This window comes from Zonotrichia leucophrys, chromosome 1 (assembly GCF_028769735.1).
Source record: "Zonotrichia leucophrys gambelii isolate GWCS_2022_RI chromosome 1, RI_Zleu_2.0, whole genome shotgun sequence".
Classification (NCBI taxonomy): domain Eukaryota; kingdom Metazoa; phylum Chordata; class Aves; order Passeriformes; family Passerellidae; genus Zonotrichia; species Zonotrichia leucophrys.
This window is the reverse complement of record NC_088169.1, coordinates 11,778,073-11,805,018: the sequence shown is the minus strand read 5'-3', so window position 1 is coordinate 11,805,018 and position 26,946 is coordinate 11,778,073. Positions and strand designations below refer to the sequence as shown.

General features: G+C 40.3%; 1 protein-coding gene across 4 annotated transcripts in view; it reads right to left on the bottom strand.

Moving 5' to 3' along the window:
- The window catches only part of TAB3 (TGF-beta activated kinase 1 (MAP3K7) binding protein 3), a 44,126-nt gene extending 18,373 nt beyond the window's left edge, over positions 1-25,753 (bottom strand). For 3 of the 4 annotated variants that reach the window (XM_064706942.1, XM_064706953.1, XM_064706960.1), the window contains exon 1: positions 25,456-25,753. The gene's annotated coding sequence lies outside the window, so the exon portion shown is untranslated. Of the gene's footprint in view, positions 1-10,656; positions 10,676-25,455 lie in introns of those variants that run through there. The other variant, XM_064706946.1, reaches the window with a different exon arrangement.
- Between the last annotated feature and the right edge of the window lie 1,193 nt (positions 25,754-26,946).

Sequence of the window (26,946 nt, the reverse complement as noted above, 5' to 3'; positions counted from 1 at the left end):
AAACACCATCTTTTAAGCCATCACAATTCTTTGTCCTTCCCAAACTGCTTGTGTAGAAAAACCACTGTAATGCTTTTTAACTACCAAGAGAGATAACGGCTTAAACACAAGGGGGTGGGAATAATCATAAAAAAATAAATGAATAATCTCAAATAGTAATATTAAAACACTTAACATACCACAGGTATGTCTATATGGCACTTGCACTGGAATGTGCTAGTTCAGGTCTTTACTCAGTCCCACTGTAGCACCATGTGTGACTTTCATAAAATAGAACTGTTATATATTTACTCCCAGTGAAATTCTGAACAGCAGAAAAGAATGAAGTTATTACCAATTACACATGTCTTATTTACAAGATGCTAGAAATAATAGACTGGAAAACAAAGTAGCTACTCTATTAACAGGGTTCAAACTCTTTTGTCTTTACATCACTACAAATCCAAGAAGTCAGAAGTAATTTTTGGGAAACTGAACAAGAATTAAACAGAATTTAAAGAGCCTTTTGCAGGATTAGAGAACCATCTACCTAAGATTTTTGTGAAGTACCTGTTACATTCATACTAACGAGTGACAAAAACCAAACGAAACAAAATCCCCTAAACATCCTTCTATTTCAAAATTCTTGTATTCAACAATAAAAATATTGTACCTGAACTTCAATACCCAAGGACTACTGGAAGGCAAATACAGTCTGAGTCAACAAACGCTTTTTGTGCTCGTGGTTCATGATCACAGCAGTAAAAAGGCAGCTGATGTCTAAGCAAAGATCTACAAAAACTTTGCATGAGGTGCTGCATGACACAGCCCCTGCTACACATCTATCACTGCTAAGCTTCAAAACCCTTTCCAACACTACTGCTCAGTGGAATTCTTAACTGCAGAGAATGCACTGCTGTGTTCAAAAAGAAAATGAAACTCAGATATCAGCAGAGCTGGTGTTTAATAATATATTATCTACTCAAAGTCCCAAGTTTAAATCATGCTTATCTTGACCTCAGTGCAACTGTGGGGGGCACATGGCACAGGTACTCAGTCAGCTTTTCATTTGTTAGTTCAACTTCCAGCAGCCTCCAGCAGCACAATAGACCAGCAAATGCACACATACCTCTAGGCACTAAAATTCCAACAGCTTCCTCTGAAAGTTTCTTTATTTTCATACGCAAGAAAACAGAGTATGTATCTTTAAAGAAAAGTGTCAGGTTTAGGGTAAAAAAAAATAAAAATCTTTGGTTAAAGTTTTAGGGGTAAAAAAGCAGGAGCTAAATCCAGCCCAGGATGTGTGGCTCTGCATGTGGACAGCTCCCAGCTGCCACCAGCATTCACTGAACTCCACCTGTGCTCACAGAAAGGGTCCCTCTCTGGCCCGTCTCATTATTGCAGCACCCACTATCACATCTGCCACGTCACACACTTTTTCAAGATAAATGAGACAAGTCTAAAGAACAGTGAGATATGTGGATTATCTTCCTGTGACTTAGGAAATATCGCAATAAACTTACACGTACATCACAACTCATTTCTGTTCACTGCAGGAATGCGCTTTTTAAAAGGAAATGCAGCTTCCAGCAGAAAATTCCTGTCTACACTCACAATAGGGGATCTTTTATAAACCTGATTTTTTTTGGTAAATGATGAACAAACATTATACTCTGAAAGGCAGAGCATCACAAGAATACTCAAAGAAAACCTGACAGCAATCAAGCTCTGTGTGTTTTTACACAACTCTCCTTATCCCAGGAGGCAAAGGCTGAAATGCAGTCATGAAGGAGTACCCTAACAGAATAAATTGCAGTTAAAACCTCTGTGGAATAATGAATGATGGCATCTGAAACAGAAGTTAATAATTATAAAAATTTCATTTGCACTGGCAAGATCCTTTGCATCATTTCTCTCTTAAAATAAAAGTTTAAATGTAACATGGGTGACTGTAAACACAACATGTGGACTGAAGAATTATCATCAACACAATCAGTGTTTTTCTACTAGTTTTAAAATTACAGAAGTTAACTTTTTGTTTTCTAACATTTCCCAAATATGTGTGGTGAGTAGAGGTATAACACAAAGTAGTTGGCAGTTACTGGCCAACTATGAATTTTACCAAACTTCGAAACACAATGGGTAACAAAGTTCCATTTTTATTTTGAGGAGTTGAAGCTTCCAGCCTTTACACTTACACAGATAGCCTTAAAAAGCCTACAAGAGACTCAAAATAACTACTGGGGAGCATGACCAAACACACAATAATTCTGAAGTCCTTGGATTACATTGCTAAGTTACTGTGGAAATTTGTTGATTTTTTTCCCCCTAGCCAATACCACAAAATTTACAATTGTCATTATGTACAAGCCCAGCTTTTTGTCCTACCTATTGTCCAGCATTTTGTTCAGCTTATTCTACTTGACCTGACTACAACTGGCTGCACATTTTCCACTCTAAGCAGGCACGAACTGGCTGCAATACAATACCCACTTCCCATGTTGCTCCACAGCACTGGGCAGGCAGAGAACCAAGTTATTCAGAGAGCCAAGGGCTTACAGCAAAGGCTGCACAGCTGAGACGCTTAGACAAGAACTCCTGCTGAGCCACAACACGCTAGGAAAGCAATCCTTCAAAGACTTTCTTCCACAGCATTCACAGGCTAAGGGACACACTGAGGTGCCTTACATGAGCAGCCTCGTAATTGCTGAAAGTTCGATGCATCAAAAACTAACATAAAGTCAAAATGAAAACAAGATGTTTCATCAGTAGCTTTCAGGAAGGAGTTGAGAATACTCAAACTCTAGATGAAAAGCATCTCATGAAGATGGAATAAATTAACAGTGTTAAATACACAGCAGTTCTAATGGCAAAACCACAGCATATTGTCACAGAATTGGTCCTGCTGTGTTAATAAGCAGAGCTGATCTCAGGAGCCACTCAGTGAATATCAGGGATTAAGCAAACCATGACGCAAGTCCTAAAGAAATAGAGTAATTTGCCTTTTCACACCTTTTACATGCCCAAATGATATGTACATTTAATCTTTTCCTTAAGCCATTTGTGCATATGATGAGTTAAGAAAACAACCAACAGTTCCACCAGTCAACTGATGCCTCTTTTCTGAAAGAGTAAATAAAAAAGCAGAACTACTACAGTCTGGTCCTCCCCAAGACGTGCTCAAATATGTAGAGAAGGGAATCTATTCTGATACCATCATTTCTGAAGCAATAAATCAATTTAAATAAAGACACCTAAATCACCAGGAATAAGATCCAATTAAAACTAAATTATGTCAGTAAATACTAATTATGTCAATCAATACTATCTGAAAATGTATAACTTATGTACTGATGTGCACTTACACAATCACTATGTAGGGAACAATAATGTAATTACTGAGTGAATTTCCAGAAAAGAGGCTACTTGGAAGACAGTTTCTTAGGCCTGAAGAATTTAAATTTAATTAAGAATTTTATAACAATAGTTGGGCATTGAAGTGTAAGAAGAAAAAAAACATTTTTTTTCAAAAGTAAAATATCAGCTTACAGAATCATAAATATACTGGGGTCAGAAGCTACCCGCAAGGAATATCAAACTCCCTGCCCTGCACAGGACAGCCCCAAGAACCATACTGTGCCTGACAGCATTGTCCAAACACTTGAACTCTGCCAGGCTTGGTGCTGTGACCACTTCCCTGTCCCAGTGTCCAGCCACCCTCTAGGGAAGAACCTTTTCCTGATACCCAACCTAAACCTCCCTGACTCAGCTTCAGGCCATTCCCTCAGGTCCTGTCAGTGTCCCCACAGAGCAGAGCTCAGTGCCTGCCCCTCCTGTTCCCCTCACAAGAAGCTGTGACTGCACTGAGGTCTCCCCTCAGTCTCCTCCAGGCTGAACAGACCAAGGGCCCTCAGTTGCTCCCCCAGACCCTTCACCATCCTCACAGCCTCCCTGACAGTCACAACTCACATAAAACTGAACAGCTTTCTCCACCTTTCTTCTCACCCTCAGTCAACTCAACTGTACTAACTCAACCTGTTAAAACAGTTTAAAAACCAAACCAAACACTTTTTATTAGTTTAACAAGCTTTCTCTGCACAATGCACACCCACTGAACATCACACCATTGCATAAAGGAAGATGGAAAGGTGTAATGGGGAAAAGGACACAGGACCAAGAACACCACACCATCTCTCTCTCTTCAGCACACGTCAGCCAATTGATCTGTTAAAGCCACGACAAAACACCTTCACCTGAAGCAGATTTGTAGCAAAAGCAAAAGCTGTTCTTGTATAAACAGCAGTAAATGAGGATGGGGATTGTACCAAGTGCTGTCAATACTAGAGTTAGCACAGACCATGCTGTGGCAGTGCAAGAAAGCTGCCGGTCAGCTGAGCCCCAATGCCACCACCAGATACCAGGTCAGAACTGAAACCACACTTCCAACTCCCCATCATCACTTGCTCACCATCCAAGCAATACTAACACTATGCTCTAAAAAACTCTCTGTGAGCACTGTGGTAGACCAACTGATTACAGGCAACAGCTCTTTATCACTAGTGAGTGATAAGATTCCAGCCCCTACATCTCTGCTGACACACTGGTTAAACATTTCCAAAGGCCAGGATACTGCCCATACACTGCTTGCCAACAGTAACACATGAGAAGACAAGAGACTAATTAGCTCAGACAACATATTTAGAAAGCACTTTATTAGACTGAGTATTAGTATCTTTGGGGCTTTAGCTACTACTGTTGTTTTAACAAATAAGTATGATTTCAGCCATTACTGCATCATCACATCCCAATTCCACTCCTGTATTTCAGTACTCAAGTAGATGTTAAGGTGTATAATTATTGCGGTGCTTCCTACAGTGACTGCAAGCAGAAAAGCTGTTGAAGAGCAACATTTTTGTAAATCAGCTTCTACAGAACCATGACACTTAAGATTAAAGTTAAAAATTCAAACTGAGTTGCTTCACACAAAGGATTAACTATGCAAAAACGTGGTTTTTAACATCCCATCCCACACATACCTATTATTTAATAGGCATCAATTATAGCCTTGTAAACATGCCCAGCATCTGACCTGGCTGCGGATGCAATCATGTAATCCCACCTCTAATCCCTGAGCAGCCTCTAGAAGCACTGTCACCTTACATTCAAAGGTGCCTGCCTGCAGTCGAAAATTACATTGGCTGTAATTGTTAAAAATCATCACAACCTATTAATTCCAGTACTGAAAAGAAAGACAACAGATTTGTACACTAAGTTTGCATTTATTTAACCATTCAAATAAGCAAAAACAATTAACTCATCCCACAAATGTCACAACACTTACATCAATCCAACTAAAACGCTGGACTGCTCTTGCAGCAAAGGCAGGCAAATGACTTTATGGTAATGTGACACCTTCAAAAAAACTTGCTAGCTAGAAGACCTTAAAATCTCAAAAATACAAGAAACTAAAGTGTTTTAACAGTGCCAAGGGCAATTTTTCCTCACAACCATCTTCATTCACACACTCACTGTATAAACATAATATAAGAGAAATCCCAAAGGTTATTTTTCCTCGCAACTGTCCAGCTAAAATAATTTTTAGGATTATATATAGCTAGGCACAACTTTTCCACCTCAGAAATTAGAATGTCTATTTGTAAAGAGAAGTTTTCTTTATTTACAAGGTTATACATCCCAGATCTTTGGGACTGTATTGCTTCACACAGGAGGAAGGACACAACAGAACTTAAAGACATTTTGTCAGTTCACACAGACTTATAAAGTTCAACAAAGCAAAATACAAGCAGTCAATGTTTAAAGCCGAGCTCAGCATGCTGCTGACACTGTTCTGAATGACTGGCTGTGCCAGTAAAACCACAGCTTCATGGTTTGGCAAGCTGTCTTCTGATGGACAGTCATTCACTTGTGTAAAAAGATCATAAAACCCCTGGATGGCAGGAAGCCAATGTGAAGCACAAAAAAGAGGTATACAGCAGAATGAAATTAAAAATAAAGCAGACAAGCTATCGCTGTTGACCAATTGATCTCTTATGGCAAAGTTATACAAGCTCTCCTGACAATCCCATATCCTGCCCATCTATCCATACAACAGTTACCCAGATGTGTCATGTGATGGCCCAGAACAGCTCAGAGTACTGAAATGGAACGTTTATCATTAAAGTCAGCATGATCAGAACACTATCATCTTGGACAATAAAGGAGTGTAGAGTAACAAAATCACTCCTTCACTTGTTTGGGGCTTTTTTCCTCAGCAGCTTAAACTTAAGCAGTGATCAGTTTTATCCATGTTTGAAACTCTTCCCACAGACTCTATAAATAAATAATATTGTGATACACTGTTGTGTGTCTGTATCACACAAAAACAATATCTAACTCTGAGGTAACAGAAACCTGGACAGAGGAAACCCATTTCTGGCCAAACAGTGACACTGCATAGAAACATGACTGAAGCATAAAAGGGTTTAATCTGTAAACTGTGCACAAGCATGTTAATGACACAGGTTGTTTCAAAAAATCCAAAAAATCATTATCAATCATTGCTCCCTCTTAAGCATGTGTTTTGTGTTGTTTTGTGTGCCTTGGCATTTGCCTTGCCCCCTTTAATTAACTCTGCCATCCTTATGGGCCATCCACATTGAAATGAACTGGTGTTTGGTATATGGGCAGTATCCTGGCCTTTGGAAACATTCAACCAGTGTGTCAGCAGAGATGTAGGGGGTGCAAACAGAAAACAATTACTGTTTTCTCTCTTCCATCTACATCACAGAACCATTAAGGTTGGAAAACACTTCCAAGATCAGCAAGTGTAACTTCTGACTGAATACCAGCATGCCCACTAAACCACATCACCTAGTGCCACGTCTACCCATTTTCTGAACACTTCCACCCTTCCCTGGGCAGCCTGTTCCCATGTTTAACCACTCTTTCAAAGAAATATTTCTTAATAGTCAACCTGAACCTCCCCTGACACAACTTGAGGCCAGTTTCCTTTGTTCTACCTCTACCTATCTGGGAAAAGAGACAAAGCCCCACCAGGTTACAGCCTCCTTCCAGGCAGGTGAAGCAAGCAAGAAGGTCACCCCTGAGGCCTCCTTCTCTCCAGGCCAAACCTGGCTCCCACAGCTGCTCCTGAGGAAAACTGTGCTCCAGACCCTTCATCATCTCCATTGCCCTTCTCTGGACATGCTCCAGCACCTCAAAGTCCTTGCAATGAGGGATCCAAAACCTGTCTTTTTAAATTAAACATTTATATAGAGACATTATTTATTTAATTGCTTTGGAAACAAAAGGGGTGAAACTCATCCCTATCCCATATACAAGTCAAACCTCCACAAAGTAGAATTTACTTTTAGTAACTGCATTACACTAGGAAACAGTAAAAACGAAATTATAATGAGAAGGCTAATTAACTGGAACAATGATACTCCTTTTGGCAAGTAGCTAAGAGGTTCTTGGCCAGTAATCCCACTGCTAAGTAAGTCACAGCACAGTCTGGTTGGGAGGAGACCCTCAAAGGTCACCCCAGTTCCAAAGCCCTGCTGAGGGGGCACCAGGCGGCTCAAAGCCCTGTCCAGCATGACCCAGAGCACTGCTAACAACACAGCATCACCTGCTGGGCAGACTGTTCCAGAGTCTCATCACACTCATCAGAAATGTCTTCCTTATGTCCAATCTCTACTGCATTCCCATTTAAAACCACTGCCTCTCATCCTGTCATGACAGACCTTGGCAAGAAGTCTCCCCCTATCTTTCCTCTAAGCCTCTGGTACACTGAGAAGCCGCATCACAGTAGTAAATACTTGGAAGGAACTGATGGCTCTCTCACCCCAGTGAGCAAGCAGAAGCAGCTCTCACTACAGAGCAAAGTTACAGAAGAGAAAGTTTCCAAGGCGGGGGGATAACTCAGGAATGATGCTACCATGCCACAAACACCAGCTTCCAGAAGGGCTCTGCAGAACACGAGGCACAACTACAAGCTGCAAATGCAAGTGAGTCTGTACAGCTCACAGATAATCCTGAAGTAGAGTCCTGTGAGAACAATGAACTGCCTTTCTTAGGAGGACATATGATCTATGATTTCTGACTGAACACCTTTGAAATGAGGCTGTGGCAGGGAAAAATCCTGCATGGAACAGTACACTGTCACATTTCCTAACTCATCAGCTTCTGTGTTGGCCCTGATAAAAGCAGTTTTATGATGATGCAAAAAGTTTTTGGTAGTGATATCCTATTCTGGGAATCAAAATGAGCCAGAAAGGATACAAGAAAATGTGAAACTGATTATATACTATAAAGCATTGGAGGAAATCTATTGTAGATCCATGGATCACAAACTTCAGCTTTTTCTTAGTCTGCTCTTCATATTTCCAAGTTTAACAACTACTAGAAGCTGAGGTTTATACGGGAGAGAACTGATCTAACAAAGTGTAAAAAAGTATTGGAATATCATTTCATACACTATCTGTTTGAGAAAGTGAGCTTCCTTCTCAGAAGTCTGAGATTAAGACTTCTCAAAGAAGCAATATCTCCAAATATTGCTATGGACACTGAGTTATCTGCAGAGCACCAGCCTGAATCCTGACCAGCACGACAGGAATTCAGTTTTGTTCCAGGCTGAGGTGCTTACTAGCTCCTACACAAGGTGATTCTCAGCATCAACTCCTACTCCTACATGACAAATTCACTGCTAAGTACTGAATTCACCTGTAAAATATTCAGAACAGGCTTTGTTCCTTAGGTATCTTCATAAGTAAAACAAAAGTCTCTCCACAAGACGCTTCTACAAAATGAATCACTGCAAGTACTTTTGCAGGACTTCAGCAAGATCAGTAAGGATTCACTAAAGCCACAAGTTACAAAAAGTCTCAAGAGAGAAATAATTTAAAAAACACCCAAACAAACAACCCACCAAATTTGGATTACTCACACTGAACTTGTAAAATTTTGGTGTTACCTACACTTATAAATCCGCTGTTACGCGTTTCAATGGCTAGTCACAAAATTAGCCCAAATGTGTCCCTCAGTTTTGTTTACTCTTTCACTTTTGATTTGGGCTTCTCTGTATTAGAAATGACTGCTCTGAAAAAACAACTGTTATCAATAAATCTGAAAGAGGCTTCATTTGCAGAGCAAAAGCAACACACTGATTGTCTAAGCCTGCAGATGCTTCTATAAAAGGCACCAATGCACAGCACACATTCAGGGCTGTACTATTTGAATTTTTAACCAGTTTTTTACTTGGGTGGCTCAGAAAACAATTTTATGAAAAAAGCTTGGCCATCCTCTCAGGGTGAGCTAAAGATGTGCAATAACTACAAAATTTAAATTCATTTAGTCAATCATGCTGCAATCCAGCAATAGGATTAGTTATAATAACATAAAATTTGAAAAATAAAACCTAATCACTTATGCTACAGGAAATTTCATCTATTTCAATTAAAATTTGAAGAATTAGAATTAAGCAACTACCAAAGCAGAAAGAAGAGGACAAAAGTTCTAAATCAACTGTTTAAATATCAGGTTTCCTGCTTCTCAAATACCTGTAGGACTTTTGTGATGGCTTGCCATAGTAGTGCTGCAAACAACAGTTTAAAATAAACAGACCAGTCAAGTTTCTCTGTTAAGTCTCTAATTCTTCTATGACAAATCTTGGAAATACTCAATATTCAATACAATGAATCAAAGCTTTCTACTTTGTTGATAATTGCATATATGGAAAAGCTTTACAGGATGCAGACAATTTCTGTAACACACCTTGTCTTAAACATTTACATTGTTCTATGATCAAAAAGTATATTTATCCATAAAGTAGAAGTATTCCTTTTCCTGCAGAAACAGGAGAGACAGTAATTACCACTAATTTCAAGGTAAGTGACCTGGGTAAGTTCTTAGCAGCCCATGTAAGTGACAACTCTGCAAAAAGCAACATCAGCTGCAGACTGCCTGCACACTTGATTCCCTACATTTCCACACCCAGCATGGCCAGTTCAGAAAGGAGAAAATGGTACTGGGAAGTACAACATTCCACACTCTCTGGCCTGATGACCATCAGCCTCTCCTCACACTGGCCACTGAAACTAAAAGAAAAACCCTAGATTAGAAAGAAGCAGAGTGAGGGGATGACAGAACCACCTGTCAGGATCCCCAGCAAACACAAACTGATTAGGACACGACTCTTCACACATGAAACTGAGCAGGGAAGCAGACAAGCACATATAAACAGGAACAAAAAGGAATAAAGCTGACAGAGAAAAAAACAATGGACAGACAGGAGTTAATACAGAACAACAGTACAGAAAAATATGAACCATACTCACTGGAGCAGAAAACATCAACTTCCATTTCTAAAGTTTAGAATTAAACCTTGGTGGCCTGACTGTGTAAATTTCTTTGACATGAATAATTGCTATAAAATATGATGAACAAGTTACACAGCATGCCTGTCTTTTCTATCATTCCAGAACTTGTTAACGTAAGGAAATCTCACATGGACCTTGCTGATTCTGTGGTATCTCCTGACAAGTCTTTGCATGAACACCTGCTCATGGGAGTGTTGCAAGACAGCCACATAAAGAGGTTACACACCACATTATATTAATTTACTTATGTTTACTGCAATATAACACATTGACACATTGAGGTTATCCATGATCACACCTGTACATGCAGAGGTGCTCAACCATGTGCCTTGGTCAGGAACTGCTGTGCCAAACATCCTTGGGATGTAAAATAAAAAATTATCAGCCAACAACATAAATACTTTCAGACATGTGTATGTATGAGCTATATATGTATATATACAGATGTCACATACATCCTAGGCTATGCTTTTTGCATCTTTTTTTTCTTCTTCTTTTTGCTTTTGGGGGCAGAGAGGGAAGAATGCCTTAAAATTAGATTGTTGTCTCTACAACAGACAGGTTCTGCAACATCAGACCACAGTCATCTTCTATTAACATTATTTTATCTCATCTTAGCCCCAGATGGACTTTCTGGGGAGATGTGCCTTAGATATTACACGATGCAGACATTTTGAAATGCTTTCTACACTAACTTCAGCATTACCTATTAAAAAATACTAGTGGGATACAAAAAGAAAAAGTCTGGTGAAAGGAAAGCTGTTTCCCCTCTTTCCATAAGCTTTCCATATGTTACATCTGTTGCAAAAAGAAGCATTGGTATGTAAGGTAGTGTTTAATCAACACTCAGATAAAGCTGTAGCTGTCCTGTCTGTGGAATTGCTTAAATAGCAAATCTCTATTAGGGAGTCTCAATATTATTTTGGATTTACTTGTTCTATCATCTTGGCCAGAAATGGGATAAGCCAAAAGAGATAATGGAAAGACTAGAACATGAATACAGCTGTTCATCCTAAAATGCATTCCTGCCAAAATTCCCATACAGCTACAGACCTTGAAGAGTATCCAGTATCTTTACTTAATGAAAGCTTCAGAGTATCCTCTTCCCAAAGAGAGCTCCAAACCAGGTGGGCTTAACACCTGAGAAACCACAGATAACAGCTGAAAAATTGCAGCCACCTACATTAAACCTTTTCATGAACAAAATTAATTTCTGGTAGAGTCACAGAATGGGTTGGGTCAGAAGGGATTTTAAAGATTACCTAAATCCAAACCCACTGCCATGGGCAGTGACACCTTTGCACTATATTTATACATGTGTGTGTATGTATATGTTTGTTAATATATTTTTATTATTGATTTTTCTTGTACTTATTGCTTCTGCCAAATTAAAAATCTAATAGCTACTTGGTAAATTCTTCTGTTCCCAACCCAGTGTAGTATCCAAAGCCTGTATATTTGAAAAAACAGTCAATACTTATGGCTAGAATATTCTATTCTATTCTATTCTATTCTATTCTAATAATGCAGCAGTCTTCACACTGTCACATAACTTTCATGCTCTTCTGTGCACTCTGGGTACAATATTAAACTGGCTTTTCTCCGACATTTATTCTAATTTCCTTATTTTTCTAAAATTAAATTGGAAGATGAATGAATTAAATCACTCATAGATCAGCTATAGTTACACAGAAGCACAAACTCCTCCTCAAACCCACACATTAGCTCTCTGTCCAAGGCTAAGCCATGACTTTGGGAGGTTAAAGCAAAGCTGTGCTTGCAGTCTGGACACCTCAGTTACTCAATGACACTGCCTGCAAAGGCAGGTTGGCAGTATTCAGGTCATCTGCCATAACATTTGTTTATATTTGTTGGTCTGACAGCAGGCCAGAAAATTTCAAATCCAAGTGATGAGATTAACACAATTCCTGGCTGGAGCATGGGTAACTTTTTACATACAGCTGAGCATAAAAGATCAATTTTGTGATGATGGAGCTGGATGCTGTTTCACAGAGCCTGTGACTGCAAACTATAGCAAGAACATGTAGAACAACCCTGTGGCTTTATAGAATCAGCCTTGTAGATACAAAGTAGAGGGAAAGAGGTCCTTGACTACCAGGCAGTCTTTCCACAGCTGACACTGCACAGCTGGCTGATGGGGAAGTTAGCAGCAAATGTCACTTTCATCAGGTAGAGATACTAAAAAAAAGGTGTAAATCTGAACATGAGACAAAATGAATGAGGGCCATGTTCTGGAACTTTCAGGAATAAGTAGTACTTGACTCTTCAAAGCATTTCACCAAAAAGTCCCTATTCACAATTTCAAGGGTATCATTTCAAGGTATTTTTACAATACCTTATTTTTATTCTACATGACAAATATCCTTCCAAATATAAGTTACACATGCAAGTTACACACTTTAAGCAATCAGCATCTCTCTAAAGCCAAATCATTTCCACTCTGATCTGCCTTACTGTACTCCACTAAGGTTGGTAGGATAAACTGCACTGATTTCATTTCCCTTTTAGGAAGCTATCCTCATAATCCTGCTTTAGAAGAAGAAAAAAACACTAGGGCTCAAAGGCAGCTTCGACCTAAAATAGTTACTAACTCATTCTTTTGAAGTGGTTTGGATTATTTCACTCCTCAAAACCAAAAAGATGCTGTCCAGCAGCTGAAGGTAGGTACAGCCGCCAAAACCCATGTCCTTCTTTGTTGTTTTAATAGACCTTGCTCTTCTCTCAGGATTTATGGAGTTTTGTGGGTAACTCAGTAAAGCAATAGCTAAAGAACTGTTGAAACGTTCTCTACACTACACTGAGCTTGCTCTGGTATTTGTGCTGTGCTCAGGCTCTTCACCTCCATCAGAACAGAAGATTGGAACTGACACCCACTCAACAATTTGAGTGTCTCAGATGCACTACAAGAATGCAAAAAACCTTTCTTTCACCTGATATATCACAGTGGTTTCCTTTGCATGGATACTGCAGCAAAGGAAGAGATGTGCTATTAAGCAATCCCCCAGCTTCTTTACTGGTAAGAAGTGGGAGTGTCCATATGGTTTGTAGAAAGCAACAATGTGGAGCATGCCCAGCTCTTCAATTAGTAACTAAGAATTTCAACCTCTTCAAACCAATCTTTTCATTTAACTCCCCTCAGTCTTAAAGGGGAATCATGTACAGAAAACACAGAGGGGAAAAATAAGAAAAAAATCAAGGTCATATCTTCCCACAAATACAATGCAGTCTTATATACAACAGGAGGTTAGACAGCAGAAAAACCTAAAGTTTAAAATAACTTGTTGATTCCCCCTGCCGGTCAAATAAAACTGCCACCAGAGCATCCCCCTGAGGCCAGTAAGTGACACAAAATGCCAGCCCTGGTCAAAGGAGTACAAAGTGAGAAATTTGTACATTTTTGAATAAAAAAAAAAAACCTAACCAGCTTATATTAAAATAACATTGTAATCTGATGCCTTGATTCCAAAATCCCAGCACAAGCAGTCACACCCTCTGCTTCACCAAACAGCCCAATGACTCCTTCAGAATTCTCACAACATTACTGCAAACAAACTCAGCTCCAAGCATTTACACAAGCCAGACTCAAGTGTAAGCTTTGGGTTCTCTCTGCTTTGAAAGGAGAGAAGGGAGAAGCAAGGAGATGAAAACCTTTGACATTTTTAGTGCTGTTTAAGCACAAGCCTTATTTGATTTTGCTCTGAGTCATTCCTCCCCCACAGGATGGAAAGCAATGCTACATGTTCAGTATGTGAATGGCCAGATGAGCTGAGCAATACCACAACAGACCTGTTAAGTCTGACTATAAATCATATGCAGATTTTCTGTTCCTTCTAACTGCTGGAGAAATATGCAAATTAAGTAATTAGGTACCTCAGAGAAGCATGTTCTTTGATTCAGCATCAGCTTTAAAAAAACAAAGGTAATTCATGCTTTAAAAAATCCCAGACAATACAAAAATAATTATGCACATTTTCATTACTTGCACACCACTTGTTTTCCATTATGGTGAACCAAACTCAGTACTATTTAAAGTTTGAAGATTTTATTGGCTGATAAATTATGGAATTCTTTAAAACAATATTTACCTGAGAACCACAATCAATAGAACCTCTAGTTACCAGATTTACATTATAACACCATCTCATCCAACCTTACTGATTCTCTGGTTTAGCCACCTTCCAAGAAGGGCTCCAGATAGGGAACACAACACAAAACTTTGGATACTCAACACCCACTAATTCTCCATTACTGTCTGCACAGTTTAGCCTATGGAGTTACTCTTAATTCAAATACCTTACTGTTTTGCCTAATTTTCAAATGGATTAAAAGTAAATTTCACATAAATTTAAACATTTGCAGAAGACAATGCACATTCAGCTCTGTACATTCTTCCTCAAGTACACAATAATCTCTATTACTTTGATTATTTGTCAGATTTCCACACCCAACCATTCAGTTTGATAAGAGCAACTTCCTATGTATTTGAAAAGTTAATGAACTGCACAGTCCACAGACAAAACAGCCTAATGAGAAAGTGCCTTTATAACAACACATTCCCAACTACCTGTAAGAGTAAAGACATTCCTTCTGTAGCTTTACATGCTCAATCCAACTGAATCAAGTCCAGAATACACAGAAACACATAAAAACTCCCAAACAGGTGCATGATTGAGCCACTGTAGGTTCAAACACTGTAGTATTGACTTTCTACTTATTATTCATTTTGTAAACTTTCAATGATATCATGAAAAAAAAAACCTATAAGCATGATAAAATTCTATTAAAAATTCTCAAATACATTATTTATTACAAAAAGCAACTTCTAAAATTCAAATTATTATTTTCAAATAAGAACCAAATATTTGAAGGAAATATCATTACTAGAAATCAAAAGTATGTGTTCCTAATCGACAAAATTTTTCATACAACTGCTTGTACCTAAATAAAATAGAACTGCCAAATGTATTTTACATTTTAAAAGCAGTTTTTAAATTAATATCATAAGACAAATGTATCTGTAATGAAGACTATGTAACAAACATATCCTAGACTGGTCTGGAAGTCAGTAGAAAGACAACTTAGCAGTGAATTCTGGAATATTAGAACTACTAAGATGCCATTGAATGTTACTTCCAGAAAAAAAAAACAAAACACCAAAAACATCAAAAGTGCAGAATAATTTACAGAAGAAAAAAAAACACACCAAAAATTACAAACATACCACCCTCAAATACCAAGCTTCTTACAAACTTTAACTGGGAACATGGGGGCTGCAATCTAATTCCCTTCTATGCAGAGGCACAGAAATGCAGCTACAAGGGAAAAGCAATACTGAACATCCAAATCCATCATTTTTTCTGTCCAGCATACAGAGTCACAACTCAAAACAACAAGAAAACAGCAACCCCAGCAAAAGAGAGGCGGTGTTGATACTGCTGTTGAACACTGAAAAAACATTGAAAAGTTTAAACAAGTGAGTATTAGGCAGAGAAACCCTGTAACTTCAGGAAATAAGCTGGGGTGGTGGTGGTGGGGGGAGGAATCTTTGTCTAGGGAAATATTTTTCATCATAAAATGCTCTCCAAGAGCACACACTCTGGGTGCTTCCTCAAGAGAAACTGTCACAAAGGAAGTCTCATCTGGCTGTTTCATAATCACTTCAAGCCAGTAAAAACACAATAATTCTGAAGAAAGAATTGGCTTCTCCTTTCTTTTCAATACTTGCTCCTCCCAACACATCACCACAAATTTAGAGACCAAATGGTGACATGGACATCACTGAAGCTAAACTTTGATTGACAAACACTAAATACTCACCCAAACTGGATCAGCTCCCTGACTCCCCTCAAACCCCCAGTATCTTGGGTCACAGGCAGACACAAACCTCTGAGACAGAAGCAGGCAGCCAGGGTGAGAGAGAGAAGTGTCAGACCAAAGGGTCAGGATGAGACCTGACCACAAAGACCTCGGAGCAGACTCTTCCTTCAGGTAAGGCACAAAAACTTACCGGAAATTAGATTTTCTCATTAAGAAAGCAGTCCAAGTCACAGTCTGAGGCTGAACTCTTTGATTCCATTTAGCAGTTTTCCTGCTACTCACAGGAACCTCATAGGTACAAGGAACTATAGAACCAACAGTTCTGGTTGGTCACACTTTACCCAGTGATTTAGACACTGAAAACATGTAATATTTGTAAAAGTCTTATCTTCCATGTTAAATGATAGAAAAACCAGCATCTCCTTGAAATCCAGACGATCTATATTCAAGCGAGCCCTTGGAGTACTGTTGATTGTCCCAACTTCCTGAAAACCTGCCTTCCTGAATCTTCATTTGCTTTTTTATTGGGAAGAACCGGGAAAAGTTCTCAGCCTTGACCACAGGAAAAACAAAGCCATCAAACCAGATTAGTTATGAATCTCAGGGATTAGCAAATACGAAGCACAGAACAGAGAAAATAATCCAAAAGCCAGGGCAAACTATACAAAATACAAATATGTGATTGAAAAATGTTAGAATTTTGAGATACATAGAACTGATATGAGTTTGATCCAGCATCACATAAGAATTAAAGCACACATCTAAAGACAAGTTTGCAATCCTCACAGATCCCTCCTGAAAAGTTTTTCTGCAGAAAGACTTACAATCACAGTAATATATTCAGAAGTTACTCATCTTTGAGTATTTAATAAAGCTAACACAAATTTGATGTACTTGAATATATGTGTAATAAAAACCTATTACAATTCAACCTTGAGGTTTGCACCTTAGCAAACTCATTTCATGTTTAAGTAATCTTTTTTCATGGCTAGTAAAATCATTAACCATTAAAGGAGCCCAAATTAAATACTGCTTACTACAAATGCAATACAGCTGTTAAAACTGCTTTTTAAGAATGCATTATTCAAATAATCACCAAAATATTTTCTGAATATAGAAAAAAAATCAATTTTTTTGGTAGAGTATTTGTCTACTGGACAGTCTTCTAGTGCCATTCTGCCACACTGTACATGCTATCAGGAAACCAAACAAGTAAGATGCTCATAGTACTGAATAAGGGATCATTAGTAGTACTGAACAAATAACCCCAAGCATTAAATTTTTCTCCTTGCTTGACTTTTACAACAGTTTAATGAAAATTAAGATTATTTATGATTACGTAACATGCTTACATAATTCACAAATTCTACTATACACAGAAATAACTGGCCCTACAAGTCTAAGTACACCATACACTTGCTGGGAAAACAAAACAAACACCACCCTCAATCCCCATAAAACCAACTACAGTGAAAAAAACCAAAACAAAACCAAACTCTAAAGCAGACAAAAGAAAGCCCTAAGCAAGTCTAAATGCATTCCCCTTAAGTATGTAGAGTTCACTTTCTGAACAGACTAACAAGCCTGTGCCATAAATAGTTTAACTTAAAAAATGAGTGCAGCTTACATGAGCCTGTGGCAGTCAACCATTTTTACTGATGGCATTACAACCAACAGTGGCAAAAAAGTTGAGAAAGTAAAACTTAGGAACTAATTCTAAATACCTATAATCCTTACCCCAAGGCTGACTAAGTAAGGCTACTGGCAAAGCTTAAACTCAAATATTCCATGAATTGTCAAGTGGATAGAGTAATCCAAGGATCATGCTCAAGAGAAATTATTCAGAGTAACCCCAAAGCAGAAATTTGCTACAAGGACACAACTCTTCACATAAGACACATTTGTTCTTTCTGGAATGTGTGTTCTAGCACATAATCAAAACATAAGAAGCAGCATATCAAAATGTCAATGTCATAACTACTTTCCTCTCACCTGAATCATAGAAATTCTAACACTTAAATCTGTTTCTCTTTTCCTCTTCTTTTAGACCTCACAAAAGCCTTACCTTTCAAAATTTTCAAAAAAATGAGACATTTAGAGGAACTTCTTTACAGGAAGCAGGACAAAACAATGATCTATGGTATAAATGTTAACAGGATTCAGTGGTTGGAAGGAAAGCATATAAGGACTGCTTGGTTTTGGGGATCTTTCTAGAACTCAATTCACAGAAGGGAGTCAGAGTTCTTTTGATCCTTCCCTGTCAGCTCCCCAACACCAATCCCCCTTCAGCAAGTTCTCTGAGCCATCAAGCCCATGAACTGACACCCACAGGGACCATGGCTTCACCGAGCCCAGGACTGGCAACAGGAAGTTTTCTCCACCTCATCCAACCAGCAGGAGAGTGAGCAGGACCCCTCTTTCAGAAGATAGAGATTTCTTAAAAGGTAAGAGAAGAAGGAGCTCTTCTTCCATCTCCTCTGTGTTCCCAGGACAGGAATCCTCCCTCAGACTGCAGACACCAGGCCACCACTGCTGTGTCTCAACCTGTCCATAACAGACGGACATGAGAACAAAGTGCCCTGGGATCTGTGGAACCAAAACCCAAGACCTGAACAGTACAGATAAGAACCAAGCAGCACAAGCTTCCAAGCCTTGATCACATCTTGGGTAACATATGCTCTTAGGAGAAGTGTCATAAATTTTTGCTACAACTTTTACAGCAAAAATGTCTCAGTTAAGGCAAAGCAGCTTTCAAGTGACTGAGTGTTCCTACAGAAATAGAAGTAGTGTTTACCACAGCACCAAAAATGTCTGTGGTGTTGGTCCTAGTGCCTCCATGAGTAACAACAACAGAGATCACTGAAGAGGCCTCAGTGACCACATTGTTACAGAAAGGTGTCACTCACCCCATGGAACTAAGACCATCAAGACCTGCTGCACAGAACTCCTGAGAGGATTCTTTCTTCTCTGTGGAAAACTTCAAGTTGTCCTCTACAGAAGTCACTTCCCTCTTACAGACCTCTTACTCCTAAATCAAGGAACTTTGTTTCAACACTTAAGTGATTTTTGACTCTTTCTTTCCTTTTTTTTCTTTTTTTTTTTTTTTTTTTAATACAGTAGATGATTTCTAAAGACAGACCAAAATAGCTGATCTTACTCAGGTCTCTCTTAGGCCTAAGGCTACCTTCAGCCTCATTTACCTCAACTCCCAAATCTTGAAAGGGTTTGGCAGGTAGAACATTTACTTGACTTGGAACTTTCTTTAAAGCAAAAGAAGCATTTACAGCATCTAAAGGTTTCAAAAGCCAAGAGGCAGATGTCATCTAAGAGAACCTACAGTCTGCCATTTATGAACTTAATTCAGCTGCAATAGATGTGGTACAAACTCTTCCCTGTCTGACCTCTCTTCCTTTAAACTGGATATTCCAAGAAAACAATAAAAAATGTTTGTTCCAGAAAGTGCCAATGAACTCAAACCAACACAGAAGGAAGCTGGATGTAAACAGGGATAATTCTCACTGTCACTGCTTGCTACTGAAACCAGTACACATTGAAGAGTAAGAGCTTCAGTGTAAGAGCAGGAGAAAGTACAAAACTGCAAACATATTCCTGAGCATTTATTCAGAAAGTTCTTACTCACAATTCATGAAGCATTCAGCCCAACAATGAGATTTGTTGTGAAACACCTGTATAAAACACTGATGCTCATGAAATTGGAACAGCATGCAAATTTTTACAACCACACTTTCATGATGCTGCCCAAACAGCAGGAAACAAAGCATAGATAAAAGACTAAAATACCTGTTCCCCTGTGCTGCCCATTTGAAATGGACTAAGGAGTTGAAAAAATCCATGGTAATGTACAAAAGCATTGACAAAAGTTTTAAAATAAAATTTCATGTAAGCGTTCTGAATTCAGCTACAACACTTACTCAGCAATTACTGAAGCCCCATTTGCAAATGTCCAGATCAGCCAGCAGCTAAAACTTGATTTTTACCAGGAAAGAACATAAAGTGACTTTTCAGCAGAATATCCAGCAAATAACTTTAAAGTTTTTAACACATTCAAATCAGCAGTGAGAAGATGATATTTGATGTAATGCTCGCTAGTAGAAATTTAACCTATTCGTATTTTTGAGGAAATATGAAGCAACAGAGAAAATGTACCAAATTAACACTTTGTCTTGTCTAGACATGTAATTTCTGATCCAGCATTAGCAGGATTACAGCGAGAATTACTATTCTTTTAAGATAAAGATAAGAATTCCAAGAAAAAAAAGCAGGTACACTTTAATGCAATGCTCTGCAACAGCCTAGTACCTGGCTCACTATTTCTGCAAGCTGATCTCAAGAACATCCACATGAAAGCCAAGCTCTATATTTCTTTCATAACTTGTACAACATCTAGGTAAAAAAAAAAAAGGCAACAAAACCCAATCATCTCCTATTCATCAATTATTATTGATCCAATGCCCAACATGGAAGAACAAAACAAATCTGTAACTCTTTCAAGTGCTAAGAAAAAATGCCCAAATCTTGAGTCAAGCCAAAGTATACAAACTCCCCACTGCAGACACAGAATTACACCTGAGGATTTACACTGATGTGACAAATAACATACCTAGAACAAGCAAAGCCTTTTCCCAGCCAATTTCTAATGCAGCTGTGGCACTGTAAACCAGGAAGAGTTGTTCAAACAGCTGACCTGGGGCAAATCACCTCAGAATACAACCAAGGACTAGAAAAATGCTGAAGCATAAAGCTGCAAGATTAAAATACCAGCACTGCTGTGGTTTTTTACCAAATCTGGTAAGAAACAGTCAATACTGAATGCAGTTTATTAAATTGTTCAAGTTTTCTCCCTACCACAACATCCAAGACAAATACTGATAGTAACAGGATTTCTTTTTCTAAAAACTCTCCATTTGCCCCTAGATCAACCATGATTTCACATAAATTGATCCACTTTTCAAATTAATGTACACTTTAGCAGACATGCAATTTCATTTGAAACAAAGTATTTCATTTTGAGTGTGGAACAAGACTGATTGAACAGAATCTGCTGAAGGGTGTTTTCCAGAGAACACTCAATGATCCACCAGCCAGCCCACATGCAGGTAGGAAAACATCTGTACCTGAGCAGTGACAGGGAGGCTGCTCAGCACTACCACAGCACAACCACCTCCTCCTTTCCCTCCCTTTGCTATTTGCTTACAAAGCCCCCTGCTTTAAGCAACTCTCTGAAAAGAGCAGTGATTTTCCTTACAAAAGAGCCAGATTAGGACAAAACCTGGTAATTCAATGCTTTTAAAATACCACTACTTTGAATTCAGGCCCTCAATAAAATAAAGCCCAGCAGAAACTGAAGAACTAATGTTTCTTAAAAACACAAAACTGTATATAACCTCAACAGAGATGGCATTTTTCATCTTTACTCTCTAGTGCTATGCTGACTATTTTAAAACAATACCTGAAAAGGGAGAAACATTCAACACAGTAATCAATGGGGTGTAAGAATATTGAAATGTGATTTCCACAGTGATATTAAGCTGAGACAGACATTGTGATCCATCTGTTATAATTGATCTTTGAAAAGAAGAAAAGAACAATAAAAATGCCAAACAATAAGAACTCAGTGCACAACTTGAACTGTATCAGCAATACTGTGGCATTGTCTCATCATATTCCATACTGAATTCAGTGACATGCATTTCAGCTTCTCAAGTCAATGAAAACACCCCAGTGATGTTTTTCTGGAAGTTGTGCACGTGAGTCTCCTGGATACCAAACCACAGTGCCACAAACACTGACAGAGCACTGACTGCTGACCAACCACCCTCCCCACACAGAACAGACACCCAGCACGGATATTCAGCACCACAGAACCACCTACACTGGCACCACTTGCCTGGAGCTGGAGAGAGCATTTTGTTTAAGTATTATGAGCACACTGCCAGTTTGAAAGCCTTTCAAAGGACAACTTTGACACTTGAAGGTTCGGCAGACTACGAGAACCTATTCCAGCAGTGCTTTCAACCAACACCTTCAACATTTGCACACACGAGTCTAAACAAGTATTTCAAAACTCATTTTTCCATTCACAGAGAGAGTGTCACACGTGAGAACTGGCACCACGACATCACCACACATGCAACTTCTGCAAAGCAGTTCTCAATCTCTCACAAAAACAAGACAATCAATATTGCCTTTTGGACAGTATTTTACTCTACTATGACCACACAGAAATAAGCCTAGAGAAGATTTGTACTATAGAGAAAACCAAGAGTCCCAACCTGGAAAAAAAAAGTGACAATAAGAGAAAACTTTGCCAGAGGTATGAAAGTAAATCCCTAATATCAGTTCACTGCACTAGGTAGCACCAACGTTTTTCAGTTCAGTTTTATCTTTCTCTTAAGAGTAAAGACAGGCACAGGAAAAGATACTGCAAAACCACAAGTCACAGATATTTCTACCACATATCTGGCAGTCCAGAGTAGCCCGAAAGGTGCTCATGGTAAAGTTTCAGGTTCTGTATGAAGCCTCTCAGTTTCACACTGTTTTTCACCTGCCTTTTAACCACACCACATAACAAAAATAACTCCCACTGCAAACACCTTCAGTTACACTTTCCTTGTGTTTATGTGTGAGCACACAGACTGTGCACCTACCTCAGCTCAGAGCAGAGGAACAGCAGCATCACAGATCTCCCAGAGCAGAATGTGTCACAGCACACTTGAGTTGCATGACTAAGCACACACTCAGACTTGATGTTGCCCAAAATTTACTAGATTTGATCATTTACTCAATGACTCTATCGTCACTAAAATACCTTTGGTGTCAAAAAAGTAAATCAAAGGCTTTTGCTTGTGTTGGTGATTTTGTTGAAACACTGAAGCTGTGAAAGCAGGGATTTGAAAATCATCCCAGTTGAAGACAAAGCACTTTGAAAAAGAATTCAATAAAATATCTTAGGTTTCCTATTTGTTATGAACTGCAGTACATACCCATGTAACTCCTGTCCTAACCAAGAATGCTTCTGCAGGTCATACTTTGAGGATACTTATGCTGTATACAAATACAAACAAAATGAATCATCACAGGTTTGAAATCAGGAGAAAGCCTCTAGACCAGCACAACCAAAACCTTCATTTAAGCCCTACATAATTCCTGAGAGGGAACAGAGGAGAGTTTGCCAGATAACCCAAAGAATCACATCAATGCACTCTCCTGGATGACTCCAAAGGAGTCTTTTTCCATTAGGATTTTATTTTACTCTGTAACTCAACAGAGACACCAGCACAGACATCACCAAAGCTGCCTGAAAGTCAGATGTGTTTTCACAATACCTATTCAACTCATCCAGTCTTCCTCAAGATGAAAGGTCATGGAAAGAAAAAGGAGCCTCAATGAGATTCAGGAAACAAGAGTGGACACAGATTTCACAATTCCTTCATTACATTTACCTGACATCATTATATGTAAAGGTTATGACACAAGATAAAAAAAAAAAAAAACATAATAAAAGAATAATTTCATAATAAGAGTACAATTTCATAATAAGAATACATCATACTCAGCTGGCTACCTGTGCTTAAAGCAAAAGATTCAAGATTAAAGGCAGGCTTAAATGCTGATTTTAATATTCTTTATTAATGCGTGCAAAATTTGCTGTGTTGGTAATTTTATGGACAAACAAAGACAGTCTATATACACATTAATACAGGTTGTTAAGGCACTCCTCAGATTGCTGCTGTCAACAGACACCATTCATAAGGCAGGACAAAGTGCAAGCTTTAACAAATGTTGTGAAATACTTTATTTTTAAGAATCCTGTTCCTCTCTCTCTACAAAGAGGAAATGAATTTAACATTTCTTCTTTTTACATGAAATATGTTAACTGCAAATATACTTAAGAAGGGGCAGAAGAAAGAATTGCTTTTTCTTGAAGAGCTAGAAAACTAAATTAAAGTTACCAGAACAGTGACTGGCCTTGGACCATGCAAGCTTTACCTGTAACTTTTAAGAGTTCTGTTATACTAAGTTATCTGGAAAACTTAGTGATCAGGTGGACCTGCTAGAGAACATAAACCCATAAAGAAATACTACTCAATTTTGTCACAGTAAACACCAGCACTAAAAATAACAAACACATATTGACACATCAGCTGGATAGGTTAACCTGACCACTCTCAAGATTTATTTAGAATTGAAGAATAGTGTCTTCAAACCTGCTAGCACTGAGACCTTCCATAACAGCTTCATGCATGTTCATCTGAACACAGGGTCTTACTTTAAGTTTTTCATTACTTTCCAAGTGTGGCATATCTAAGCCATCCCATTTTTTTGGACACAGAGAATCTCTACCAAAACCTGAAGTGCAGATACTCCCAAACCACCTAAGCAATTGTCTTTTCTCTCCTTGTTTTCTCCTTGCCAAAGCCAGGGAAACAAGGGCCAATATCATGTTACAAGTTATGTTTGAACAAGGGGAAAAGCACAGCGACTGCACAGTCCTACACTAACACAGAACAGTATAAATAAGAGCTGCATCCATCCACCATATCCACTTACATTTAAAAAACCAACTAAAAGGAAACTCGAGTTAATTTTCCTCACAGCCAATACAAGCAGCCGATAAGATCTCAAACCCGACCTGAAGCCAAGACTCTGGACAGAGCGCAGCCAAGGAAGGCCTTGCTACCTTTGGGGGCCTTCTATTTCTAGAGCCAAGGCACAGCAGCAGCAGCAGCATCGCGCTGCAGTCACGTCCAAGGGGCACTGGCAGCGTTTACCTGTGAATCCATTTGCTTTTTATTAATTAATTTATTTCTACCCAGCAAGAGCAGCATCAGTGGCCCAGCAGGCAGCACAGCCCCTGCTCAGGGGACACCCGCCCGGGATCCCCGGGCACTCCGCCCGCCTCGCTCCGCAAAGGGCTCCAAAAACAAAGACCAAAGTTTTCCCTGCTCGCTGCGTGGGAGTGCGGCAGCAAAACAGGAGCCAGGATCAACACGAGCCGCCTCCCGTCACCACACCCGGGCCCACGCAGGGCAGGAGAGCCCCGCTCCCCGGGGCAGCCCGTCCGCTCCCCCGGCACGGCTGCAGCCGCTCCCGCACGGCCAGGGGGACACCCACAGCCCGCCGGGATGGGGGAGCGGGGGTGTCACCGAGCCTCCCTCAGTGACCCCCGGCAGCGGGGCGGCCCTGCCCGCCCCCCGATTCACCCCCACAGCCCTCCCTCACCACCGCCCCCCCTCACCGTGCTGCGCTGGGGGCTCGGCTCCGGCTGCGGCTGCGGCTCCGGCGGCTGCATTCCCGCCCCCCGGCTCTGCCCCGGGCCGCGCTGCGGGGGCCCCCCCGCTCCTGCTGAGGAAGGGGAGAGGCAGAGGCGCGTGGCCCGGCGGGCGGGCGGGCGCGGGGAGCGGCGGCGGGAGCAGGGAGCGGGTCCCGGGGCAGAGCGCGGCCGGGAAGCGCTTCCGGGCTCAGTGCGGGGCGCTGGGGCCGCCGGGCGGGGCGGGGCCCCGGCTGCGCCCAACGGCGTCCGACATGGCGCGGCCCGCGCGCGCCGGACCGCGCGGCTCTCGCGAGACTTGGCGGAGGCAGCGGCGGCGAGAGGGGGGCGCGGGGGCGCGAAGGCGCGCGGCAACGAGCAGGGGGCGGGGCAAGGGCCGGGCAGAGGGCGGGGCCTAGACGGGGGCGGGGCCAGGGCTGGGGCTCCTTCCTATCGCTCCCCCTGCCCGGCACTCGGCGCTTCTCAGCGCATTTAAACGAAACTTCCCCCTAGCCAAGGCAGAGGTGATTGGGGACCCTCGCCTCCGGCTTTCCTCTCTAGAGAAGCCTGAACGTGTTTAGGCAGTGACAGGAGCTGAGGTGTTATTTTCTGAGTATTGGCAGCAGCGATGAGGTGCGTGCCCACAGTGGTTACACAGTTCACAGGGTCACAGAATGGGTCAGGTTGGAGCACAGGGGTTATCCGGCCCAGCCTCGGCTCAGGGCACCCTCAGGCAGGGCCATCCCGGAGCACAGACTCCGGGCTGTATCCAGACGGTGCTGGAATGGCTCCAATGAGGGAAGACTCCATGCTCTCCATGGACGATCTGTTCCCGTGCGTGTTCTTACATGGCACAGAATAGCTGTGAGCACAGAAACGCTGCTGTGCTGTGCTCCTACCCAAATGTCTCATGATCCTGTGCCAGTCCAAGTAATATTTTTGGTCCTTCTGCTTGCAGGATGGACTCGGGGCTGTTATGATTAATATGGATTGATCCAGTGTGAACTTTTAATTGACATCTCCGGAGGCTGAAATCTTCCTGTTGAGGCAGAGCCTTGCAGATGGTTTGGTGGGTGTGCACTGATTTTCCTTCCACACATTGGGCCTTGAGATTACATTCGGTTTGTACGCCAGCATAAACTGGTTTAGAGCATCTTTTCACAAATCATAAAGACTACTATTTGTTTTCTTTAGGATTTGTGTGTGTGTGTGTTTAGGTATTTTTCTTTGTTTAAACAGCATCTGTCTTGTGTAGATTTTTTTGTCTTTTTTACTTTTTTGTCTTTTTTACAGGTTTGGAGCCACAGAAGCCATTGCATTGATGCCTGTGAGAGCAGATGCAGAGCCCTGTGTGAAAAATGCATATTTTATGATTGGCTTTTTGCAAATATTAAAATGGATATTGTATGTGTTGTGTTAGAAAGTAATGCTGTATTAATTCTCTTAAATAGTGTGTTAAATATGGTTTTAGGTTATAAC